Here is a 27,540-nt window from a genome sequence, read left to right on the forward strand (position 1 = left end):
CCGAGGTTTTTTTTTTTTTTCTTTAAAAATCTTTTTTCATACATGCTTGTAGGCTAATGTCTGTCTCAATCTACCACCCTTCCTGTCCTCATCTGCCCCAGCCCTCCCCTCACTCCTCTCAGGATAATCCAAAATTCCTTCATTCTTCCCTACCCACCCTCCATTATGGATCAGCATCTGCTTATCAGAGAAAACATCCCGCCTTCAGTTTTTTTGGGATTGGCTTATTTCACGTAGCATGATGTTCTCCAGTTCCATCCATTTACATGCAAATGCCATAATTTCATTCTTCTTTAAGGCTGAGTAATATTCCATTGTGTATATGTACCACATTTTCTTTATTCATTCATCTGTTGAAGGGCATCTAGGTTGGTTCCATAGTTTTGCTATCATGAATTGAGCTGCTATAAATATTGATGTGGTTGCATCACTATTGTGTGCTGATTTAATTCCTTTGAGTATAAACCAAGGAGTGGGATAACTGGGCCAAATGCTGGTTCCATTCCAAGTTTTCTTAGGAAACTCCATACTGCTTTCCAAAGTGGTTGCACCAATCTGCAGTCCCACCAACAACGTATGAGTGTACCTTTTCCCCCACATCCTCGCCAACACTTATTATTGCTTATAATTTTGATAACTGCCATGACAGGAGTAAGATGAAATCTTAGGGCAGTTTTGATTTTTATTTCTCTAACTGCAAGAGATGATGAACATTTTTTCATATGTTTGTTGATCAATTGTATTCTTTCTTCTGTGAAGTGCTGTTCAGTTCCTTAGCCCATTTACTGACTGGGTTATTTGGTTTTTTTATGTTAATTTTTTGAGTTCCTTATGTATCTTGGAGATCAGTGCTCTATCTGAGGTGTGTGTGGTAAAAATTTTTTCCCACTTTGTAGACTCTCTCTCTTAATTATTGATTGTTTCCTTTGATGACAAGAAGCTTTTTAGTTTGAACCCATTCCATTTATTGATTCTTAATTTTACTTCTCTTTGAGTTTTAGGAGTCTTATTAAGGAAGTCGGGTCTTAAGCCGATGTGATGAAGATTTGGATTTACTTTTTCTTCTATTTGGCACAAGGTCTCTGTTTTAGTGCCTAAGTCTTTGATTCACTTTGAGTTTTGTGCAGGGTGAGAGATAGAGGTTTAGTTTCATTTTGTTACATATGGATTTCCAGTTTTCCCAGAACCATTTGTTGAATAGCCTATCTTTTCTCCAATGTATGTTTTTGGCGCCCCTTTGTCTAGTATGAGGTAACTGTATTTATGTGGGTTTGTCACTGTGTCTTCTATTTTGTACCATTGGTCTACATGTCTATTTTGGTACCATGCTGTTTTTGTTACCATTGCTCTGTAGTATAGTTTGAGGTCTGGTAGTGGGATGCCTCCTGCTTCACTCTCCTGCTAAGGACTGCCTTGGCTCTTCTGGGTCTCTTATTTTCCCAAATGAATTTCATAATTGATTTTTCTATTTGTGTGAAGAATGTCATTGGGATTTTAATAGGAACTGCATTGAATCTGTGTAACACTTTTGGTAGTATGGTCATTTTGACAATATTAATTCTGCCTATCCAAGAGTATGGGAGATCTTTCCATCTTCTAAGGTCTTCTTCATTTTCTTTCTTTAGTGTTGTATAATTTTCATTGTAGAGATCTTTCTCCTTTTTTTGTTAGATTGATTCCCAAGTATTTTATTTTTGTTGAGGCTATTGTGAATGGGGTAGTTTTCCTAATTTCTCTTGTGGTGGATTTGTCATTTATGTATAGAAATGCATTTGATTTATGGGTATTGATTTTATATCCTGCTACTTTGCTGAATTCATTTGTTAGTTCTAGAAGTTTTCTGGAGGAATTCTTTTGATCTTCCATATATGGAATCATGTTGTAAGCAAATAATGATAGTTTGAGTTCTTTTCCTATTTGTATCCTTTTAATTTTTTTCATCTGATTGCTCTGGCTAGGGTTTCAAGGACAATGTTGAATAGAAATGATGAAAGAGGGCATCCCTCTCTTTTTCCGGTTTTTAGCGGGAATGCTTTCAATTTTTCTCCATTTAGAATGATGTTGGCCAAGGGCTTAGCTTTTATAATGTTGAGATATGTTTCTACTACCCCTAGTTTTTCTAGTGTTTTCAACATGAAGAGGTAAGAGGCACTGTATTTTATCAAATGATTTCTCTGCATCTATTGAGATAATCATATGATTACTGTCTTTAAGTGTATTGATGTGATGTATTATATTTATTGATTTCTGTATGTTGAACCAACCTTGCATTCCAGGGATGAACCCTATTTGATCATGGTGCACTATCTTTTTAATATATTTTTGTATGTGATTTGCCAGAATTTTACTGAGAACTTTTGTGTCTCTGTTCATGAGGGATATTGGTCTTTAGAAATCTGTCAATGTCTTCAAGTTTTTCTATTTTATTTCAGTATAAATTTTCAAAATAGTTTCTAATTATCTTCTGTATTTCAGTAGTGTCCATCAAGATAGTTCCTTTTTCATCACAGATTTTAGTAATTTGAGTTTTCTTTCTCTTTGTTAGTGTGACTAAGTGTTTATCAATTTTAATGATTTTTTTCAAAGAACCAACTTTTTGTTTTGTCAATTTTTTTGAATTGTTTCTTTTGTTTCAATTTCATTGATTTCAGCTCTGATTTTACCTATTTCCTGTCTTCTGCTGTTTTGGTTTTGATTTATTCTTCTTTTTCTAGGGCTTTGAGATGTAATATTAGGTCATTTATTTGTTGACTTTTTATTCTTTTAATGTATGAGTTCAATGCAATGAACTTTCCTCTTAGCACTGCCTTCATAGCGTCCCAGAGATTTTGTTATATTGTATTGGTGTTCTCACTGACCTCTAAGAATTTTTTTTTAATTTTCTCCTTGACTTCTTCTTTTATCCATTCATCATTTAATAGTATGCTATTTAGTCTCTAGGTGTTGGAATAGCTTCTATTTTTTATTTTGTCACTGATTTCTAGTTTTGTTCCATTATGATCTGATAGAATACAGGGTAGGATTTCTAATTTTTTGTATTTGCTAAGAGTTGCTTTGTAGCATAACATATGGTCTATTTTAGAGAAGGATCCATGTGCTGCTGAGAAGAAAGTGCATTTGCTCAATGATGGATGAAATACTCTATATATGCCTGTTAAGTATAAATTATTGATTGTATCATTTAATTTTATAATTTCCTTGTTTAGTTTTTGTTTGGAAGTTCTATCTAGTAGTGAGAGAGCTGTGCTAAAGTAACCCAGTATTATTGTGTTGTGATCTGTTTGATTCTTGAAATTGAGTAGGGTTTGTTTGACATATGTAGATGCTCCATTATTTGGGGCATATTATCTTTACAGTTGTTATGTCTTGTTGGTGTATGATTCCCTTAAGCTGTATGAAATGTCCTTCTTTATCCCTTCTAATTTTGCTTTGAAGTCCACTTTGTCTGATATGAGGATGGAAACCCCTGCTTATTTAAGCAGTCCACGTGATATGTTTTTTCCCAATCTTTCACTTGTGGATGTCTTTTCCAAGGAGGCGAGTCTCTTGAAGACAGCATATTGTTGGGTCTTTTTAAAAAATCTAATCTGAGTCTATATCTTTTGATTGATGAGTTTAGGCCATTAACATTCAGGGTTATTATTGAGATATGATTTGTATTCCCGATCATTTTGGTTGATTTTTGGTTTTTAACTTGACTTAGCTTCTCCTTTAATTGATCTTTCCTTTAGTATAGCTCCTCCCTTTGCTGGTTTTCATTGTTTTGTTGTTGTTTTGTTTTTTCCATTTCCTCCTCATAGAATATTTTGCTGAGAATGTTCTGTAGTACAGGTTTTCTAGTTGTGAATTCTTTTAACTTTTATTTCTCATGGAAGGTTTCTATTTCATCTTCAAATCTGAAGCTTAATTTTGGTGAACAGGTTTATTTTACCATTTCAATGAAGGACAATGAGGGAAGAGAAGTAGTGTAAGATGTGATATTTATGAGGGAGAAGGAGAGAAGATAGAGGTGAAAATTTACAGTAGAGCAAGGGAGGAATTAACAGAGGTAGGCTGTTAGTATGAGAGAAGTGAGAAAGAAACTAGGGAGACAGGTAAGTGAGAAAAAAAAATTTTTAAAGTATAGGAATATACAACAAAACTGTCATAAAGTATTCAGACATCGCATTCCTCAATAAATTGATGCATGAAAAATATTTGGATTCAAAGATGGTAGAGGTATGAGACAGAGGGCGGAAAAAAAAAAAAAAGGAGAAAACTCAATGGAAAATTGAACGACTGCTTCTGTTGGCTTTCAAAACTTTTCTTGGCTTCCCTTCTTTACCAATAGATGGGGCTGTCTAAAGTTTGATGTCAGCTCCAGTCCAGTGAGTGCTGGACCGGTTGGGTGGGTGAGAAGATAGCAAGATGCCCTCACATCCTCAAGTCTTCCCACGGGTTGTAGCTGGCTCCTTCCGTCCCTGCACAGGTCAGGACTCACTGGGCTGAAGAAAGCCCAGTTTTCTCCAGTTTATTCATCCTGTGCTCCCCCTGGGCAACTGCCCCTAGTCTTCAGCTTTCCATAGGCTTGCCAGATCCAGCAGCAATCGGATGAACCTGGGCTTCAGAGGCACTAGGTTTGATCCTTAGCACCACATAAAAATAAACAAATAAAATAAAGACATTCTGTCCATCTACAACTACCAAAAAAAAAAAAAGGTAATACATCATGATAAAGTGAAGACTGTTCTACAAATTTAAGGAAGGCTTGTATTAGGAAATTAAGGGTAAAAGTTATATGATCCTCTCCACAGAATCTGCCATTTGAAAAATGGCAAGAAATGTTCAAGAAACATTCTTGATAATAATTTTTTTAAATGTCACATAAATTAGTATATAGGTGCTTCCTTAATATGATGAAACATAGCTTCTCAGCCCAGAAGTCAGGGGTGGGGGGTATAGCTCAGTGGCAAAGTACTTGCATGCATGAGGCCCTGAGTTCATTCCCCAGGAGCACCACCTCTCCCCCACCAAAACAGAGCCAATAGCTTGCTTAATGGGGAAAGACAAGAAACATTTGTCACTAGAGTCAGGAAGAATATGATAGAGACCCTTGATGTATTATTAAATATTGTATTAGAGGTATAAAGTAAGTGAAATTAAACAAGAGAAATAACGATACAAAAATTGGAAAGAATGTACAATGATCACTGTTGGTAAATGACAAATTTATATTCTAGAAAATCTTAAGAAAACCAATCAAGAATCAGTAAAAATAAGAAAATTCCATAAAGTACCATGGTACAAAATCAATACACGGAAAAATATAGTTTTTATTACATATGAAGTCACCAATAGGTAGAAAAACAATCTCATTTATAATTGACAAAAAAGATAAATTATTAAGGAATAAACTAAAACAAAGGGTAGAGCTTCAAGAAGAAAACCTAAAAAATACTTATAAAGGACACAAACACTAAAAAGACTGGAATAAACAAATGAATGCCCCAAGTTCTTGGATAAAAAGATTGATAAATATTAACTCCCAATTTATAATTTAACAATCTCAACAAAAAGACTACCTTGCTTTTATTTATTTGGTTCTGGGTACTGAACCCATGGACTTCCTCATGAGAGGAAAGCACTCAACCACCGATGTATATGCCCAGTCCTTATTTTTTTTTTGAGACAGGTCTCACTAAGTTGCTGAGGCTCGTCTGGAACTCATGATCCTCCTGCCTGAGCACACACACACACACACCCCACTTCCCAGTGGCTGGGATTACAGGGAAGCACCTCTGTGCACAGGTAACTTCCTTTTTTTGGTACAGGGGTTGAACCCAGGAGCACTTAACCCCAGCCTCAGCCCTTTTTTATACTTTATTTAGATATAGGGTCTCGCTGAGTTGCTAAGTGCCTCACTAATCTGCTGAAGTTGGATCTGAACTCATGATCCACCTGCCTCAGTCTCCCTAGCAACTGGTATTACAGGCTTGCCCATCACCACCACATGCACTGGTAACTTCCTCTTTTTTTTTTTTTTTTTTGGCAGTGCTGGGGATTGAACTCAGGGCCTTGTGCTTGGCACTCTACCAACTGAGCTATATCCCCAGCGCTAAGTAACTTCCTTTTTTAAAGAGACAAACTACCTGGCTCTAAAGTTCATATGAATATAAGTAAAAGTCAGGAAAACTGAAAAATAAGACTTATCAGACATATTATGAAGTCTTAATAGTTAAAGCTGTTATATAAACTGGCAGGATACCAATGAAACAAATTCAAAATTCTAAGAATGACTAAAATGTATACAGAATTTCAATGTCTTATAAAATTGGAGAAAAAAATTGATTTTTCACTAAATGGAATCGGGACAACCAGGTAGCCATCTAGGAAAAAAGGTAAAATTAGATCTATGCCTCACACTGCACAACAAAATAACTCTAGAAGGATAAAAAACTTCAATGTAATATAAATGAAACCCTAAAAGTATTACTAGAAAGCACAAAAGAATTTTTTTATAAACTGAGGGTGTGAAAGAATCTTCTAATTCTGACTCGAGCCATAAAAGATTGATAAATTCAAATAAACAAAAATAAAAAAAAAATTCTACAAAGCAAAAAACCATCTTGAAGGGCTGAGTATATAGCTCAGTTGGTAGAGTGCTTGCCTAGCATGCACAAATCCCTGGGTTCAATGCCCAGCACCAAAACAAACAAAATCTTGAATCAAAACCAAATGATGGGCTGGGGATACAGTTCACTTGGCAGAGTACTTGCCTCACAAGCACAAGGCCCTGGGTTCAAATCCCCAGCACTGCAAAACAAACAAAAAAATGACGATCTAAGAAAAAATATTTATATTCCTATCAATGACAAAAGGTCAAATCTGAGAGGTGAGGATGTGGTTACACAGTACTATGCTTGCCCAGCATGCACAAGGCCCGAGCTTTAATCCCCACCCTGTACTGAAAAAATAAAAAAAAAAAAAGTGCAAATCTCCTAATATATAAAACATATTATAGAAAAAAAATGTTCAGGTATGTGTGTATGTGTTACATGTGTGCATATATATATGTTTATAAGATAAAAGGATCAACAATTTGGACCAACTATTGCACCTAAAATTGGAACAGAACATAATCAGAAACTTCAGAAGAAAGAAAATACAAATGAAATTTAAACATGTAAAAAGATGTATAACCTCACACATAAGAAGCAAAAATTATTTTCACTCATCAGATTAGCAAAAATCTGAAAATCTGATAATGTGTTGTCTTGGCAAGGTTATGGAGAAAACAAGCATTCAAATTCACTGTGGATAGTAGTGTAAAACTGGTTTTAACACCAGTAGATAATATATATCAAAATATCAATTATATATACCACTAACAAAGCAATTCCACTGTTGGTGATCTGACAGATATATCTGTCAATAAATAAGATAACATGTGTACAACGCTATTCACTACCATATTGTTTTTATCTAGATGTCTACCAACTGGTACTGATTAAATCCATAAAAATGAAATGTAAAAAACAGAAATGAAAAGAAAAAAAAAAAAGAAAAGAAATGCAGCAAGCAAGAACAAGGATGCTGTCTGTCCTTCTATGTGGAAAGAGCTCCAAGATATGTTGTTGGGAGGAAAAAAAAAAAAAAGGAGTAAATCATTAAGCACATTATGCTATTTTTTTCTGAGAAAATAATGTTCTATAGGTAAATTACTGAAACTAAGAATTTGGAGCTTCCTGAATTCTGCAGTAGCTAAAACTTACAGAAATATTATTATATATCAGGCACTGTTCTAAGCACCTTGCATTACTAATTCAATTAATCCCCTAAACACCACCATGAAATAGCTTCTATTACCCCCATTTACAAATGATGAAACTGAAAGCACAGAGATGTTAAATAACTTGCTTAAGACTATACATACAGCCAAAGTGTGTCATGATTTGAGCCCAGGCAATTCAGATTCTAAAAGCAGGGCTCTTCACTAATCTCCAAAATTTAAAAGAACTTATAAAACTTTACACCAAAAATACAAAGAACTCAATCAATAAATGGGCCAAGGAACTGGACAGACACTTTACAGAAGAAGATATATAGGCGATTAATAAATATATGAAAAAGTGTTCAACATCTCTAGTAATTAGAGAAATGCGAATTAAAACAACTCTAAGATTTCATCTTACTCTAATTAGAATGGCTATTATTAAGAACACAAACAATAATAGATGTTATTACAAGCAAAAGTGTTGGCATAGACGTAGGGAAAAAGGCACACTTTTACATTGCTGGTGGAGTTGCGAACTGGTGCAGTCACTCTGGAAAGCAGTGTGGAGATTCCTCTGAAAACTTGGAATGGACCCACCTTTTGACCCAGTTATTTCACTCCTCGGTTAATACCCAAAGGACTTAAAATTAGCTTAGTACAGTAACACAGCCACATCAATGTTATAGCAGCTCAATTCACGATAGCTAGATTGTGGAACCAATGTAGATGCCCTTCAACAGATGAATGGATAAAGAAACTGTGGTATATATACGCAATGGAATATTACTCAGCCACAAAGAATAATAATATTATGGCAATTGCAGATAAGTGGATGGAATTGGAGAATATCATGTTAAGTGAAATAAGCCAAGCCCAAAAAACTAAAGGCCAAATGTTTTCCCTGATAAGTGATGATGATATATAATGGGGGTGTGGGATGAGAGAAGAACGGAGGAACTTTAGATTACATAGAGGGAAACGAGAGAGAGGAGGGGGGAGTATGAAAAATGGTGGGATGAGACAGACATCATTACCCTATGTACATGTATGATTACACGAATGGTATGAATCTACATTGTGCACAACCACAGAAATGAAAAGATGTACCCCATTTGAATCAAAGTGCAATCTGTAAAAATTAAAAAATAATTTTAAAAAAAGGCGGGGTTCTTCACTACTACATCACACTATATAGACTATTTGAATATTTGGTAAAAGCATACTCTCAGCTCTTGAGAGACTAATGATTTCATTCATTCAACAAATATTTAAATATGCACTACATGCCGGGTAGCATTCTCCATGCTAAAGATACAATGATGAAAATACAGAAACAGCCCCACCTTTTATGGAACTTATATAATAAGAACCTGGGCTTAAAGCACATGATTCTTAGATTGAAATATTTATCCGTTTATTTATACGTTTATCCAAATACTTACATAGGGACAGGGTGGTGGGGAGTCACTAGTTGCAAAGTGACTTCTGCTATAACTAGCTAGAGCACTGGTTCCCAACTTTTCAGCACTTGAGGAATCACCAAGGATCCTTTTAAAATTACAAAGCCCAAGCCAATTCCATACACCTAGGCAAATTAAATCACAATCTGTACAGTGAGGGACAGAGACAAAGACATCAGTAGTTTTTCAAGAACCATGTGGATGACTGTAATATGAAGAAAAGTTTGGGAAATCGCTGAGCTAGAGTTTTTAATCTTTCTGAGTAATGGTAAAGGTCATTCTTGATAACAGAGAGGTAGCTGAATTTAAACAACAAATATATCCACTTGCCCTTCTGAGATCTGTTAGGTAGCTCCCCACCTATGTTATAAATTCTATGTTATAAATTCTGAGAACATCAGAAAGAGCCAAATATTTTTCTTTTCTGGATTTATTTGTACCTCCACTCCATTCCTTCCAAAATCATGGACAACTGAGAATTTTACCTTTTTGTCTTTTTCTGGTTCTTTCCATGAAATCAATAAAGAATTCCACCATGTTATACACATTCAACACAACTGACTGCTTTTTTATTAAGCAGCTCTTATTTAGTTGGTTCGGACCCAACTCACATGCCCTCTACAGTTTGCCAAAGTAAAATACCCTATGAATTCATGCTAAGATCAAAATAAATTCTAAAAAGTCTATTTCTGATTCAAAACTTTAATCAATGAAACTTTCATTTGTATTCTAGGGAAGCAACAGACCTGTTTAAGAACTCTCTGACCACTCTCAGAAAAGAGAGTCAGTAGGACCCCTCTCCATTCCTCCCAGGACCTAGACAAAAAGGGAAAAAGGCAAACAGGAAGAAGAGAACATCAGAAGAAAAGACTAAACATAAACCCAATAAATCTATTTAAAGTAAATTTTTGTATCTGGCTAAATTCCATCTGTCATTGTTTCTTAAAATGTTATTCCAGAAAGAGCTGTAAAAGATACAAGATGATTTCTAGTTCACTGGTTTTTAACAAAAAAAGCTTATTATAATCCCCAATAAAGCTCAAGATATTTTCAAAATACCTCTGTATTGGTTACAAAGTGTATTCATTTTATAATGCATTATCCTTATGGTTTGTGCACTTGTCTTTGTGTTATACTTTTTAAAAAACAGATACAGTACATGTGTCCTGGGCAGAAACCCCTATAGATTCTAATTAAGTAGTAAGTCCCACAGAAGTTTTGTGATTTGCCCTAGTTCACATATGTTTAGCTGCAGATCTAGTCCTTCTTGTCATTTTTCTTCCACTTTAAAACTGTAAATATGTTGACATCATATTTTAAATTTAACATTTATTCTCCTACTTATGCTCTGAAAAATTACATTACAAATGACAACTGCAAAAACAAGGAAACTAATTAATGAAAACCACAGATGTCCCACGTTCACTACTGCACACTATCGCAGCTGTTTCACCATCCACACAAAAAAATTAAGTCTAATGCCATGCAACCATTTCCTAATTTGGGTATTCATTTTTTTGCTGCTCTCAATAATATGTTAAATAATATGTTAAATTATTAGCAGTAAAATCAACTAGGTAAATATGCAGAATAGACTAACATTACTTATAATAATGAAACATAAGGTGCAATGGAAAGAGGACTAGGCTGAGCATGGCAGGGTGGGTGTGCCCTGCAATCTAATGTGGACTTCCTTAAAACTGTATAATTTGGGGCAGGACACAATCTCTCTGAATTTAGGAATCTTAAAGTTTAAAATGAAATGACAGTTCACCAGAGCTAGAGCTAAATAGAATCTCTCCATTTAGATATAAAAAAGCTTAAGGATTATTTATCAAGAAATTTAATTATTCTTCAGTGCTAGTGGGAGTAAGAACTGTGACAACCTTTGAGAAAAATCAATCTTGGAAGTTCATAATAAAACTAAAATGAATTGACCTTTAACCCACTTTGGGGGCGTATCCTACAGAAGTAAAAGCTCCATTTCTTAAAAATATATGCACGAGAATGGCTACTGGGGCATGGTGTGGTAGCCCATACCTACAATTCCAGGTACTTGAGAGACTGAGGCAGAGGGATAATAAGTTTGAGACCAGTCTGGGAAACTCTGCACAACCCTGTCTCAAAATAAAATTTTAAAAAGGGTTGGGAAGACAGCTCAGCACTTGCCCAGCATGTGGGAGGCCCTGGGTACCACCTCCAATACTACCAAAAAAAACTATATAATCAAAATATTATGCACCTAGTAAAAAAGGGAATTAGATATTTCCTTAACGATTTAGAAGGAAATGTATGATGTCCTAAAAAGTTTTTAAAAAAAGTTGTAGAACAATGTGTTACACCATTTCATAAAATAAGAGAGAAAATAAACCAGTATCTATATTTGTATTTCTAAGAGCACAGAGAAAAATCTGGAAGAATCACACTAGCTACCTGGGTAGCTTGGAGGCTAGAAAGTGGAGAAGAGGAGGTGGTTGGAATTTTCATTATAACTACAGATGATATACAGTTTGTTGCAATAAACATACAGTGAGTTTGTGGTTTGAAAGGAAAATCCTATTTAATTCATAATAGAAAAGAAATAATAAAAAATTGATTATAGAAATAACAGAAGAAATAGTTATATGAAATTGATAAAGAATTGTTATATAAAGAACAGCTAAATGAAATACTCAGGAATAAAACCAAAGTCCAGGTGCTTTTTGGGTGAGTGTGTGAAGCAATTTTTATGAACTCAAAATTTATCCCTATTTCACAAAGAAAAATAAGTTTTTTTACTCAAGAGTTCTATATTTTTTAGCTTGTCTGCTTAAAATGGTCTTTTTAAAAAGTAAACACAAATCATCACAAACCTGTCAAATAAATGTCTGCTATTTTATTGTTGTAATCTGTAATTCTTTTTTTTCCTTGGTTAAATTTGATTTGCTTTTGGCTATATCCTAACACTTCAAATTTATCTTTTTTAACAATGCACCATTCTTTTTATTTTTAGTTGTACATGGACACAATACCTTTATTTATTTTTATGTGGTGCTGAGGACTGAGCCCAGTGCCTCACACATGCCAGGAAAGAGCTCTACCCCTGAGCCACAATCCCAGCTCCAACAACACATCATTCTTTGTTACATTAAATAAAATTTTACATGCATAGTACAAACATAAAAGGGAAACAACAAATCTATACTGAATGAAAGGTCAAATGATATGAAAAATAAGTGTTGCAGATGAGCTGTATTTATTATTACTTGAAAAATGATCACCACTGATAAAAATTTTTAAAAACATATTTGCTAGTCACACACTCAAAAGCAACTTTACAATGGAGTTCTCATAATTGCCACCTTAACCCTGTGATCAAACTTATCAATGTAATGTACAAAGCTGCTCCCCCTGACCTTTCCAGTGCAGCCATTTTCCCCGCCTCCCAACCACTTGTCAATCTGTGAACATCCTAGCTAGCTACTGGTTCATCAGTCAGCTTGCAAGTATCCTTCTCCGATATTGGTCCCCTGTTAGCCCAGCGGAGTTCAATTGCTTTACTGTAGCTAACCCACCATCTTTTCTCATCCTTCTGTCTCTCCTCCTCACTTTCTCTATCCTGCTGGCTTTCACACTCTCTCTAGCATGCTCCCTTTCTCATTCTCTTTCTTTTCCTCTCATTTTCTCTCTTACCCTGCTGGGAGACACTCTGTTTGCTTAATAAACTCCCTTATGTGATTGCCCGTGTCCAGCGTGGTTTCCATGGGATCCCTTACATTAATAACAACAGGATGGACAGCTGGGGCTGTGGCTCGGTGGTAGAGCACTTGCCTGGTACATGTGAAGCATTGGGTTCAATCCTCAGTACCACATAAAATATAAAGTTAAAAAAAGTAAGCAGATTAAACTCATCTAAAAAACAGTGGGACAGACATTGTGATATGATGCAATGTGAAGAATATTTGTCAAAATATATAACCAAAATTGAATGAAGTCTTTACAGTCTAATGCATAAGCTTTTAACCTCCCAAATTAGGAAAATACAAGGAATAAAGAAACAAGTTAAAAGCTATGAAGAAAAAAAAATATCAGGTAAACCCAGAATATAGGAAATTCAACAAGAAAACTACCCTGATGTCATCAATGCCATGGAAAAAAGTGGAGTGGGTACATACAGGATATAGGAAGCACTCTATGTTAAAAAATAAAATAAAAAGACTATAGGAAGGGGATGGAGGTGTAGCTCAGTGATAGAGTTCTTGCCTAGCATGTTTAAGGTGCTGGGTTTGATCCCCAGCCCCACAAACAAGAATAACAAAAGAATACAGGTGTAATAACAGACAAATACAATGCATGGGCCCTTAATTTGATTCCATTTCAAACAAGTCAGTTAAAAAAGCCATTTTGGAGACAACTGGAGAAACTTCAATATAGATTTAATGTTAGATAGTATCAAGGAATTAATTACAGACTTAATGTTAGATAATATTAAGACATTACACCTAATTTTGTCAGGTGTAAAATTGCATTGTGATTATGTAGGAGAATGTCCTTATTAGTAAGAGATGTGAGTTAAAGTATTTAAAGGCTTGGTATCACAAAGTCTTTATTTTTATAATATTTTATAAGGTTTAACAATATATTATTAAGCATAGGGTAATATGTTTTTTGTTTTTGCGGTACTGGGGATCGAACTCAGGGCCTTGTGCTTTCGAGGCAAGCACTCTACCAGCTGAGCTATCTCCCCAGCCCAAGGCAAAATGTTGAACATAGGTGGTAGGTATTATTTCTGGTGTTTTTTTGTATGCTTAAAATTTTTCATGATATAACATTTAAACATTAAAAAAACCTCACAAAACTGAGGTATCACTAGTATACTAGAAGAAAAAATTTATAAAATCCAATATTAACTAGTAGCTAATGTCAATAAAAACTGGTGGTCATTCTAAAGAATAATCTGGCAATATGGCTGGTTAAAAAATGATATCCTTAGTCCTGATTAAATCACTTCAGGGAATATATTCTAAGAAAAAATAGAAGGGAAGTTTTATAAAAAGACACTATTAACCGTATAACTAATAATTACAAAACAAATAAAAGCAAACTGAAAATGACTCAAATGCCAAATAATCAAGTTTGGTTATCATGTATCCACTAAAAAATGATACAGAGACAAGTAGAAAACTGCATCCCTACATTGCCAAATAAAAATACACTATACATGAGGCCATGGGTTTAATCTCCAGCACCATACACACACAGACTAAAAAAATCTCCATATGAATTAAACTTGTAAAGACTGTACAAATATGATAATGACTGTTACCTGTTTGTCTGTAATATCTAAACACAATATTTAAAATTTCATGGGGGCACATGTTCTTAAATAAAATAAAGCAAATACAGAATTAGGAAGAACCACCCAGGCACAAATAAGGAAAAGCACCTGAGGGCTATTACTGACCACAATTTGAATGAGTGTTCTCAATTTGAATACAGTCCTACTGTGAACAAAGCCAATTTAACTACCATTAAAAAGAAACAGAAAAATAGCCCAGGGAGGTGGCCCAGGCCTGTCATCCCTATAGGGCTCTGGAGGCTGAGGCAGAAGGATGGTGAGTTCAAAGCCAATCTCCAGAACTTAGTGAAGCCCTAAGTAACTTAGCAAGACCCTGTCTCTTAAAATATAAACAAGGACTGGGGATGTGGCTCAGCGGTTAAGTGCCCCTGGGTTCAATCCCCAGTATGGGGGGGGGGGGGAATGGAAAAATAATATATTACTGGCAGTACATATTCTGCATCATCATATCAATGAACGGGATCTCAATTCTCTCCACTAGTCAGATATTTTTAAAACTATGGAAAAACTAAACAAAGCTTAGAGAAAAATCAAGAGATAAAGGACAGAATGAGAGGCAAGTTTGAAGAAAAGTTTAAAAGAAAACAAAAGCATGATTAAACAAACCCATGGAGAGGCTTTTGAACAGACCCTGAAAAGCTGATGTCTTTCTTAATGTCCACAGATGACTGACCAAGAGAAGAGCCTAAGAAAATACCCTGAGTTTGTTGGGTTGATTTTTTTGTAAGAGGGATTTCTTGACCAACCTGAAGAAAAGTTATTGGCACAGGTAAATAAGGAAGGCTGGGTGTATTAAATCACGAACCATCTGCTTTTCTTCAGGATATTTACTTAACTATGATCACCTGGTCATAAAATCACTCTAAAGCTTCAGTTATCCAAAGATGGAATCAGTCACCCAGTACTTCAAAATTCTGTGACATCTTGCTCTGCCCTTCCCCCCACTGCTCACTCAATAAAGTTCAAATGTCCCAGACCTTACATCCAGAGCCCCAACAAACTACCCGGGCATCATCTCTCTACAACTCTTCAACACACCAGCAAATCATACTTCTATTTAATTATCTAATTATTCTTTATCCTTTCCCACATCCATCATTCCTTCAGTTCATTTCTCCTCCACCCCACTTGTGGCAATCTTACCCTTCCATTGAACACATTTTAATTTAAGGCTGCTGTGTCATCTCAAATGCCTGTTATGGGCTGAACTGTGTTCTCCCAGAAGATATGTTGAAGTCCTAACCTTCAGTAACTCAGAATGTGACTTGATTTGTAATAGGGTCACTGCAGATGTAATTAGTTAAGGTGATACTGGAGTAGGATGAGCTCTTAATTCAATATGACTTTTGTCTTATAAGAAGGAAATTTGGACACAGAGACAAAGATAAACAGAGAACTACATGGACAACAGAAAGAGACTAGAGTGATATACTGGCAAGCCAAGGAGATACAGGAATTATAGGAACTATGAAGAGGCAAGGAAGAATTCTACTAAGTCTCAGTGGGAGCATGGCCCTGCTGACACCGTGAATTGAGGTTCTAGCCTTCAGAACTGTGAGAGAATAAACTTGTTATTTGTTTGTTTATTGCAGTACTGGGGATTGAAGACAGGGCCCTGTCACATGCTACCACTGAGCTACATCCCTAGCCCCAACTTCTATTGTTTTAAGTCACCCAGTTTACAGTACTTTGTTATATCAGCCACAGGGAACTAATACAACACTTTTTCCATAAAGACTTCTCTTCCTTCCAAGTAGAAATCATCTCTTCTAATTCCCATAGTTGTTACTGTCTCATTTAAAACATACCCTGCCTTGTTTCTCCACCTTCCCTGATGAATTAATTTTCTGGAAGGCAGAAATTATACATGATCCTTCATACCCTTGAAAATACTAGGGTAAAAAAAATATGTCTATATTGAACATGTGGACTTGTTACTATTTTCTAAACAACCCAGTATAATAACTATTTACATAGCATTTGTCCTATATTAGGTATTATAAGTAATCCAGAAATGATGTGAAGTATAGAGGAAGATATGCATAGCTTACATGCAAATACCACACAATTTTATATAAGGAACCTGAGCATCCATTAATTTTGGTATTCAAGGGAGTCTGGAACCAATCCCCTGGGGATGTCTAAGACTGACTGTTATATATTAACTGTGTATATTTCTCAACACCTGAAAGGCAGTCAACTTAAAGTGAATACAATAATAAAATTTTCCCCTATGCTTAATTATTCTGATTATAATGCTTCTGAATGAGTCATTTCCACATATACTGAAGAGTTAAACACAACCCAAAGAAGTTCAATTGAAGACTCATATTCTTCTCTTTCTCCTCCTCCTCCTCCTCCTTCTTCATCTTCTTTTTTAATGGTACTAGAGATTGAACCCAAGGGTGTTTTACAACTAAGCTACATTCACAGCCCTTTCTATTTTTTTATTATGAGACAGGATCTTGTTTAATTGCCCAGACTAGCCTCAAATTTGCAATTCTCCTGCCTCAATTTCCCAAGTCACTGGGACTACAGGTGTGCATCACTGAACCCAGCAAGAATCATATTCTTTAAGAAACATCCTAGATTCAAATTTTCTTATTATATCAATATATAACCACATTGATATGTACATATAAATGTATGCACATATCACTCTTAGCTAATGTACACAATGGGAAAGGATATTTACTTAACAGACAAATCAGGGTCTACTTATTTGCCTTGTTACATCTATTAAGATGCCTTTTATCTAAAATCTTCCCACTTTTACTGGTATTTGGTGGTTAACCACAGTACCTTTGAATTTTTCTAAGTGAAATTTTTAAGTCTAAATTTTATATAAGAGCCACAGTCTTACTTCCACACAACATTTAAAGTTATGGAAAGAGAGCCAGGCATAGTAGCACATCTGTAATTCCAGCTACCCAGGAAACTGAGGCAGAGGGATAGCAAGTCTGAGGCTAGCCTGGGCAAATTTAGTGAAACCCTGTTTCAAAATAAAAAGGACTGGGATGTATCTCCATGGTAAATCATTTGTCTGACATGTGCAAGCCCTGGTTTCAATCCCTAGCACCAAAAATAAACAAACACACAAATAAAATTATGGAAAGGTACTTAACCTAATGAACAGAAACCTGATTCACAAATATATAAATATTTCTTCCTGTGAGAGACTGTGGTCTAGTCTTTAGAAAATGTATATAAATGGGTACTATGGAACAAATATTCAACAGTTTCAATAGCAGTAAAGAAATTGGTAGCCGGGTGCGGTGGCACACACCTGTAATCCCAGTGGCTCGGGAGGCTGAGACAGAAGGAATGTGAGTTCAAAGTTAGCTTCAGCAATGGTAGGTGCTAAGCAACTCAGTGAGACCCTGTCTCTAAATAAAATAGTGCTGGGGACGTGGCTCAGTGATAAAGTGTCCTTGAGTTCAATCCCCAGTACCAAAAAAAAAAAAAAAAAAGGTTAATGGGAACTTTTGTTGCCTCTTTACGTGCATGTTGAGGAGTATTGCAGCCGACTAGTGAGAAATACAAATCTAAACACCTATTTATAGTATGAGTACCCTTTGAATACTGACATAGTTAATAATATTAACTAATCATACTATTTTCACTAACAGACTATATAAACCACATCTTCAGGTTAAAGATATGGTTTTGGTCTTTTCTGAGGGGAGGGTTTCTGGGAATTGAACAGGGTGCTTTACGAGCTACATCCCCAGTCCTTTTTACTTTTTATTTTGAGACATGGTCTTGCTAAATTGCTTAGGGCCTTGCTAATTTTCTGAGGCTGGCCTCAAACTTGTAATCCTCCTGCCTTGGCTTCCTGAGTCCCTGGGATTAGAGGACTGCACAGTCACACCTGGCTTACATGGTTTGTATATAAAATACAGTATTATCATCAAACTGTAGGGCTGCATTACTTCTTCCACCAAAGCCTCAGTATTCCCTTTATGTACACATCTATATATACCCCTAGTTGTTTATTAATTAACTCACCAAATGTTTTCTGAGCTCCTAAGGAGGTAACTCAAGTCCTTTTTAGAATAAGGTGAGGTTAAAAAAAAAAATCAAATTTTTAAAAATAAATAAATATTCCAGACAACATAATAGGTAGACACTGGAGCCAAAGGGAGGGAAGGTGGGGTGCATGCCAAGCAGGAATTGGCCTAGTTCTCAGGGAGCACCTCATCCACAAGCAGGGAAGGAGTAATCTGGTTCCATCTCTGTCAGTTTCTCCCCATGCTGATCATGTACTTCATAATTAGGATTCCTTTTTCTAAAAGACAGCTTTCATTACATCACAGTATGGCTAAAAACTTTTGATGGCTTCCTACTATTTAGCAATCAAATCCAAACTTCTCAGTTTGGTACAGAAAAGAATATTCAAAGCCTTCCAGGATTTGGATGCATAGTATGCAGGTTTTGCAATTAGACTGCCTGGACTCAAATTTTTTCTATATCAATTGTTAGTTTTATTCCTCAGTTCCTTTTTCTGTAAAAAAGGATGAAAAAACAGTGCTTATTTCAATAGCTTGTTGGAATAATTAAACAAAGTACCACTTGTGAAATGCTCAGCATATTATCTAGCAAAGAGCAAGCCTGCAAAAATTGTGCACTACAATTTTTCAAAATTTTATTTTACCTACTACTATTGTTGCTGCTGTTCATTTTCTGTTTCCAGCCATAACACCACAACCACCCTTGGTTGATGACCCTGTTCTCCAGGCGAACTAGATTCTCTTCTATCTCCTGAACACCAACCTCTGTACTCATGTTTTCACTCAGCCTGGAAAATACTGTTTGATTTGCAGGTATTAAGATCCTAACCACTCTTGAGAGCTCTGGTTATGGCCACCTCTTTCAAAGACCATACTCTGATATCTCATCTCCATAACAAGTTACAGTCACTTCTCATCACACAAACCCTGTCTAGATTCATCTTGGTATCCAATAGAGTTCTAGTCCATTTGCAGTGTACATGGTAGGACTCAATAAATGTTTGACAAATGAATCCCTGTTTCCTCTCTCTCATGTAACCACTTTCTTGGACAATAGCTCCACATCAGAAATAAAAAGACCTCTTCTTCACTATTTCATAATTTGGACAGAGTATTCTTTTCTATCACCAGTGTGGTAATTTCTAATATAACATAGTGGGTGCCTAAATATTCAGGAAGTTGAACTGAATTTTATTTTATCTTTTAATTTCAAGCATCATTTTATTCATTATGATCAAATATGGCTCAGCCTTAGAAATGCACCTAAGTATTTACCTGCCTACAAACTCATATAATTTTTTGGCCATCCTGTCCCTATCCCAATATATCATTTGTTGGTTTATGGGAGGCAACATTTAAATCCTCAGTAAAGTAAGAATTAGAAAAACAAATGTCTACACAGTCAAAGGTAAATCAGCAAAGCAAGAAAATACAAACCACAAAGAACTAGAAAAACATCTAAAAGTTTCAGCTGACTATTGCTATTCATATGGGCTTGAAAAATCTTCCAGTTTTTGAAGAAGGTTTTGTTTTGTTTGCAGTTCTGGGGATAGAATCCAGAGCCTCAAGCATACCACTCTACCACTGGACTACACTCCTAACCCCACATTCAAATTTTTAAGATGTTAAAAATGCTGTATAAGCAAAACCAAATGTGTGCAGGTCAAATTCAGTAACAGGTTGCCTGTTTGTATCCTCTATGACAGAAGTTCACTGCAAAAGAAGTGATGATGTGGAAGGTGTTCTATGCCAGTAGACAGTCTAAGGCAGCCCTAGGCTCTTTGGAAGGATCTCCTGCAACACTCAGTCTAGCCCTCAACCATTCTGATTTAACTTGAAAGTCAAATTAACTTGATTTAACCCTGTACCAGGGGCTGGAGGATCAAAAATGAACAGTAGAGTTAAATAGCAGTTGACGTTTATTGAGCATTTTGTAGGCACCAGGCCCTATTCTATGTACTTTATGAATTAACCCATTTACCATAATCCTCACAACAATCCTATGAGGTAAGTAATATAATCCTTATTTTAAAGATGAGAAAATTGAGGCACAAGAGATAATGGAATTTGTCCATGGTCACACAGCAAGCAACAGAGGTGACATTAAGACCTCAGACAGACTCTTCCAAAAAGATCACAATTTGAAAGCAAGCCCCATTCAATATGTGGTGCTGGGAAAACTGCTTAAATAGGGAAAAATGAAACTGGACCCTGTCTCACACCATACACAAAAATCAATTCTAGATTGATTAAAGATCTAAATATTAAAGGCAAAACAACAGTCTAAAAGATAATATAAAGAATAACTTCAAAATCTTGGGGGAGTAAAATATATATATATATATATATATAAAAATATATATATTTTGGGGGGGGGGTGCTGGGGATCGAACCCAAGCACAAGGCAAGCACTCTACCAACTGAGCTATATCCCCAGCCATTTATACATACTTTTAAAAAATGAGCAACAAACTGGGAAATTACATCTGTAATAAAGATAAACTACAAAGGATTAGTAATCAAAATACATAAAGAAATCTTTTGAAAATCAAATAGAAAAATGGTATAACAAGCCCCACTGTGGTCTAAACTGTGTAAATCTAGCACTACCACAGTTGCCACACACGTACACCAGAACATCAGACCTTGCTACTATCACTGACTAATGTAAAATATCCAGGGATCTGTCATACTGCAGGAACACAGAGCATGGAAGATCAGCCAGGAGGGCAAAGCCAAGACAGCTATTCTCTATGACAGGGAAATTGGATGGAAAAGCAGAAGTAAAACATATAACATTCAGACATGAGGATCAGGGGGTTAGCAAATGTTTTTGTATTTTTTAAAAATATTTTTTAGTTGTCAATGGATCTTTTATTTTATTTATTTATATGTGGTGCTAAGGATCCAACCCAGGGCCTCACACATGCCAGGCAAGTGCTCTATCACTGAGCCACAACCCCAGCCCTTGGCAAATGTTTTGTAAAGGGTATTCTTAATTTTGTGAGCTGACACAACTTCTCTGTCACAACTATTCAACTCTGCCACTGGCAGTGCAAAAGCAGCCACAGACAATTTTTAAACGAATGAGTATGGCTGTGTTCCAAAGAAACTTCATTTACAAAAACAGGTGATGGACCAGATTTGACTTTGGGTCAGGGTTTGCTGAACCCATACATTTCCTACACTCTTGGTATACTTTCTGCATCTTACCCTGCCTTTTATGTCTCCGCCACTTACATCTGATTTAATTAACTAAAAACTACACCAAACTTGACAGCTTTGTGATGGTTTCCAAGTTTATAAACCTGCCAGATGTGGTGATGCATGCCTGTAATCCCAGTGACTGAGGAGGCTGAGGTAGGAGGCCAGCCTCCTACCAATTTAGCAAGATCCTCAGCAACTCAGCAAGACCCTATCTCAAAATAAAAAATAAAAAGGCTTGGGGACGTGGCTCAGTGGTAAAGGACCCCTGGGTTGAATCTAAAGTACCCCCCCCCCCAAAAAAAAAGTGTTATCGTACCAAAAATTTTTTTCTCCCTTATCTGTGCCAATTTTCTATTCTTTTTCCTTCTGCTTTTTTTTTTTTTTTTTTTTGAGTGTGTCTGTGGTTCTGGGAACTGTAGGCAGGGCCTCCTGCATGCTCGATAGGTGCTTTACCACGGAGCTACATCCCTAGTCCTTAGTTTTTAAAAAACTGTCATTGACAGCTTCCACCTGCAACAAGAAATATAACCTCCACCCTCACTCTACCACTTATGATATCAATTATCAACACTTGAAAATTCTAACTTGGATCAATGCCCATGGCCTCTACCATAGTTCAGGCCTTCATTACTTCTTTCCTGCTCTTCACTCTATCATCAGAGAAAAAACATCCATTCATCTCTGAAAAAATTAAATCTCATCATAACCACCCTTCTCAAAAATCCTGAATGCTTACTTCTCGGATGAGGATTTAGTCCAAACTCCTTAGCAAGGTCCTTCACAACCAGGTTCCAAACAATCTTTCTAGTCTAATCTCTGACCACACTTTTCCATTCATTATCCTTCAACAATATTCAATTATAGCCTTAAAAATTTGTCTTCAGGGGCTGGGGTTGAAGCTCAGTGGTAGAACACTTGTCTAGCACTTGTGAGGCACTGGATTCAATCCTCAGTACCACATAAAAATAAGTAAACAGAATAAAGGTACTGCGTCTGTCTACAACTAAAAAAATTTTTTTTAAATTTGTCTTCACCTGAAAAACACTCCTTTCCAACACTCACTGGCAAACTTGTGTACCTTTCAGGACATATCTCAAATATCACCCCTTCACAAAAGCTTTCCTGGTTCCTAGAGCAAAGACACAGCCACCTCTGTATCCTTAGAACCTTTAATAGTTGCCATGCCCAACTGTCATTGTTTCCATTTCTACTTCTCTCTTGGGACTGAATACCCAAAGTGAAATGACTCTGCCTTAAAGAACTTTGACTCCGCAGAGCCTACCTAACATAATGCGTGACACACACCATAATGTCTGTTGAATCAGACATGCCTGGTGGTCGTAGAGAAATGACATCTAGGGAAATGTGACAGAGGGGAAGTCACATGTGTAATTCGGGGAGGAGGGGAATCTATGAATTTGGATGGGAAAAATAAACCTTTTTATTTTCACTAACCTCTAACTAAAAGTTACCATTTTATTTGAATATAAATGTACGTAAGCTGGGGAAATAGCTCAGTTGGTACAGTGCTTGCCTAGCATACACAAGGCTATGGGTTCAATCCCCAACACCACCAAAAAAACAGAAGCATCCTAATAGGAGCAGAATCTATAACTCGATAACAACAACAAAAAATCACAAATTCCTTTTATCATACTATAGCTGCTATGGATATTTTGAAGTATTATTTATGTTCATGTCATCTTTGAAATTATAATGATTGGACCCATCACTAGATCTAATTCATTATTGCTGTTGTTAAGGATCAAACCCAGGGCCTCACATATGCTAGGCAAATATACCACTGAACTACTCCCCCCACCCTAGATTTAATTTCTTTCTTTCTCTTTCTCTCTTTTTTTTGGGGGGGGGAGGGGTACAGAGAACAGGGATTGAACCACTTAACCACTAAGCCACATCCCCAATCCTCAGCCCTTTTTATTTTATTTTTTTTTTTAATTTAGTTGGCATTAGACCTTTATTTATTTATATGTCGTGCTGAGAATGGAACCCAGTGCCTCGCACGTGCTAGGCAAGAGCTCTGCCACTGAGCCACGACCCCAGCAGTCCTTTTTATTTTTAATTTTGAAACAGCCTTACTAAATTGCTAAGGCTGTCCTTGAATTGCGATCCTCCTGCCTCAGCCAGCTGAGTTACTGGAATACAGATGTGTACCACCAGTCCAGCCTAGATCTGATTTCTTAATGTGTTGAAAAAGAAACACATTTGTGTGTGTATATATCATGATTTGTGTATTTTGTTAACTTGTTTCAATATAATTGGTTTTCTTTGTAATTCAATGACTTTATTTTATACAACTAAAAATATTAGTCTGGGCAGCTGTGGTAGCACATGCCTATAATCCCAGCTACTCAAGAGGCTGAGGCAGGAGGATCATAAGTTTGAGTACAGTCTGGGCAATTTATCAAGACCCTGCCTCAAAAATTAAATTAAATTAAATTAAATTAAATTAAATTAAATTAAATTAAAAGGGCTAGGAATATAGCTCAGTGGAATAGTGCTTGCCGAGCACGTGCAAGACTCTGGGTTCAATCCCCAGTACTTCAAAAAAAAAAAAAAAAAAAAAGTTATTCTCAGAGGGATCCATATGCTTCACTAGATGGTAAAAGGGCCCACGGCACTGATAAGGTCAGGTGTCCCTGAATTAGAAATCAAGAACAGAACCAGGGTGTATAGTACATGTTTAATACACACAAGGCCCTGGGTTTGATCCCCAGCACCACAACTGGAAAAAAGAGAAACAAAAATAAAACAAAACATGGAACAAATTAATTGTGTTGCTGGGTATGGTACTGAAAAAGTCATTTAAAAAAATTTTTTTTTAGTTGTTGATGGACCTTTATTTTACTTATTTATTTACATGCAGTGCTGAGGATCAAACCCAGTGCCTCACACATGCTAGGCAAACACTCTACCACTGAGCCACAACCCCAGTCGGAAAATCTCACTTTATAAATACCTTCATAACTTTTGTTGAGCCAGGAACAGTGAAACACACCTGTAATTCCACTGGCTTAGGAGGCTGAAGCAGGAGGATCATGAGTTCAAAGCCAGTCTCAGCAACTCAGAGAGGCCCTAAGCAATTTAGCAAGACCCTGTCTCAAAATAAAGTATTAAAAAGGGCTGGGGATGGGGGCTGGGGAGATAGCTCAGTCGGTAGAGTGCTTGCCTTGTAAGCACAAGGCCCTGGGTTCGATCCCCAGCACCCCCCCCCCCAAAAAAAAAAAAAAAAGGCTGGGGATGTGGCTCAGTGGTAAAGAACTCTGGGGTTCAATCCCCAGTATCCTCCCAAAAATAAATAAATGACCTTTTTGTTGAAAGTCTTTTTTGATTACAGTCTTAGATCTATTTTAGTCATCCCTCAGTCTATTGAATATTGATTTCAGAATTCCCAAGATATCAAAATTTGTGGAAGCTCAATTCCCTTATATAAAATGGTATAGTATTTGCATATTCTGTACACTTTAAATCTTCTCTAGATTACTTATAACATTTAATACAATGTAAATGCCAGGTAAATAGTTGTTTATACTATATGGCTTAGGAAATAACAATTTTTTAAAAGAATGTGTTCACCTGGGGATTGGTTGAAGCCATAGATGCAAAACCCAGGAATACAGAGGGCTAACTATATAAGATGACTGATTTACAGTTTCCTTCAGAACTTTCCCATAGTCCATGAGAATTCTGAACTCTTCTTTATCACAATGGAACTTCAATTAAAGTTTGAAAAAGGTGAAGATCCTAGGTCTCTATCATTGTTCTTTTTTTTCCCCCCCTTTTAGGTTTTTTTGTGTCCCTCTGCTGTAGAGTAAATATCTAAAAGATAAAGAGCATCTTTTAAAACTTCAGAAAGTTAGAGGTTCTTGAAGATAACTTTGCCAATGGAGGTGAGCTGGGACATATCCTACAGTTGGTTACCTATACTTTTTGTATCCTTTTCAGCCTTTGAACTCACAAAACTTGTTACAAAAATACAAAATACAGTAAATTAATTAATGGTTCTCTAATATATGCTGTCATGCTTAACTTCTTAACACTTTTCTCCCATTTAGCAAATTCCTTTAAGGCAACGTGTTAAACTAGGAGGTAGCAAACCACTTCCAGGAATCCCTCTGTCCCCAAGGTGTAAGATTTTTGGGAAGTCAACTTTACCATTCTTTGTCTTAGCTATAAAATCATAATTGTCTGGAATTTTTAGGGTCCTTGTAGTTTTCAATGTATTCACTCTTCTTCACCATTCTAACTGGCTTCAATAACGACTTTCTGATGACCTCCCCAGGTGACCCTGCTCTTAAGCAGTGGGCTGTCCCCTTCCTGGGAAGACACCTTGTGTCACCGCCCCCAAACAGCCCAGTCCCTCCTTTTAAAGACACACACAATTCCCTAAGTTGATGGAGGTTCTCTCCCTTCTTGCCAACCACTTCCACTCTCTGTACCCCTTTTGCTGGCCAGCTCCTACATCCAAGCCTCAGCACCCCCACCCACGCCTTCTCTCCTCATCAAGCTCTTTCCTTTTCCTGTTGCTCCCCCAATAGTGGGTGGAGGCTCCTCAGTCCCTTGAGAGTCAGAAGGACTTGCAATTCAGCCCCAGGACAGCCCCAATCTGATACCTTCGTTTGTACCCCCATTTCTGACCAATCACCTCCTCCCCTCCGCGCAAAGACCTGCTTCAGTCCTGACAGCCTGAGGACGGCCCCCAGGTCACCTCCCCCCACCCGTGCGACGTACCTGCCGTGGGGTTTGGAACACTACTCTTGGCCTAACCCAGCTCCACAACCCGCCATTCCCTCAGTCCGTGAACCCAACTCCGGTTCCGTTCCGATCCAGTGTCTCTTCTCCGCGACCCTGGCCACGACCCTGGCCACGACCCTACGTCGGCTCCCGCCAGTTCCCCGGGCCTGGAGCGCCACCCCGTGCAGACCCCAGCCGGCCCTGCACTCCCTCCTCTTGTGCTCCGGACCCGCGTCCCGCACCCTCCCCAACCCGGGTCCGGCCGCCGCTCCCTCCAGCGCCCCCGCCCGCAGGCCCCGGGCCCGCTCCCCAACATGGCGACGGGGACACGAGCGCGGCGGGCGGGCGGGCAGGGCGGCTCCGGGCCGGGCCCGCACTCGGGTCGAGCTGCACGGTCGCCCGGCGCCATTTTCCCGCGCCGGGACCGGGCGGCGCCTCCTCCCGGCGAAGCCAGCCAGGCCGGGACCGCGGACGCCCGGCAGGCCCACCCCTTACGGGCCCGCGTCGCCGTCGCCTCACCTGAGCGCGGCCCCGGCCCTCCCGGGCGGGCCTCGGAGCGCCGGCCCGGGCCGAGCGTGCCCGCCGCCGTCCGTGTGTTTGTCCGCCTGTCCTTGCTAGCGCCCGTCTGTTCGGCCGTCGGCGCCCGGCCGCCAGCAGCCCGACCCGGCTGGGCCTCAGGGAGCCGGTGGGGAGGGGGGATGGGCCGGACCGGGCCGGGGAGGGAGGGGGAGGGAGGGAGAGAGGGAGGGAGCGCGGGCGGAGGCGGGGCGGGCCCGAGGGGCGGGGTCCTGCACACGTGACCAAGCGTCCCAGCGAGCGCGAGGTGGCGCGCGCCAGCTCCTTTGGGTGTAGATGGCTGGTAGTGGGATTCCGAAGATCTGTCTGCTTGTGGTTGCTGTATTCTCAGCAGTGGTTCAGCTTTAAGCCAGCACTCTGGCCGAGTATTCTTGTACATGTCAACTCCCGAAGTCTCAGTTTGTCCACCTGAAGTATGGGGATAGGAATATTTTCTTGCAA

General features: G+C 37.8%; 1 protein-coding gene across 6 annotated transcripts in view; it reads right to left on the bottom strand.

Moving 5' to 3' along the window:
* Nucleotides 1–27,255, bottom strand: part of NCOA6 (nuclear receptor coactivator 6) — a 93,944-nt gene extending 66,689 nt beyond the window's left edge. For 4 of the 6 annotated variants that reach the window (XM_079128100.1, XM_079128099.1, XM_079128098.1 and 1 more), the window contains exon 1: nucleotides 27,043–27,255. The gene's annotated coding sequence lies outside the window, so the exon portion shown is untranslated. Of the gene's footprint in view, nucleotides 1–9,959; nucleotides 11,427–27,042 lie in introns of those variants that run through there. The other 2 variants (XM_079128095.1, XM_079128096.1) reach the window with 2 other exon arrangements.
* Between the last annotated feature and the right edge of the window lie 285 nt (nucleotides 27,256–27,540).

The sequence above is a fragment of the Sciurus vulgaris genome, assembly GCF_902686455.1.
Source record: "Sciurus vulgaris genome assembly, chromosome: 2".
In the NCBI taxonomy this organism is placed as follows: domain Eukaryota; kingdom Metazoa; phylum Chordata; class Mammalia; order Rodentia; family Sciuridae; genus Sciurus; species Sciurus vulgaris.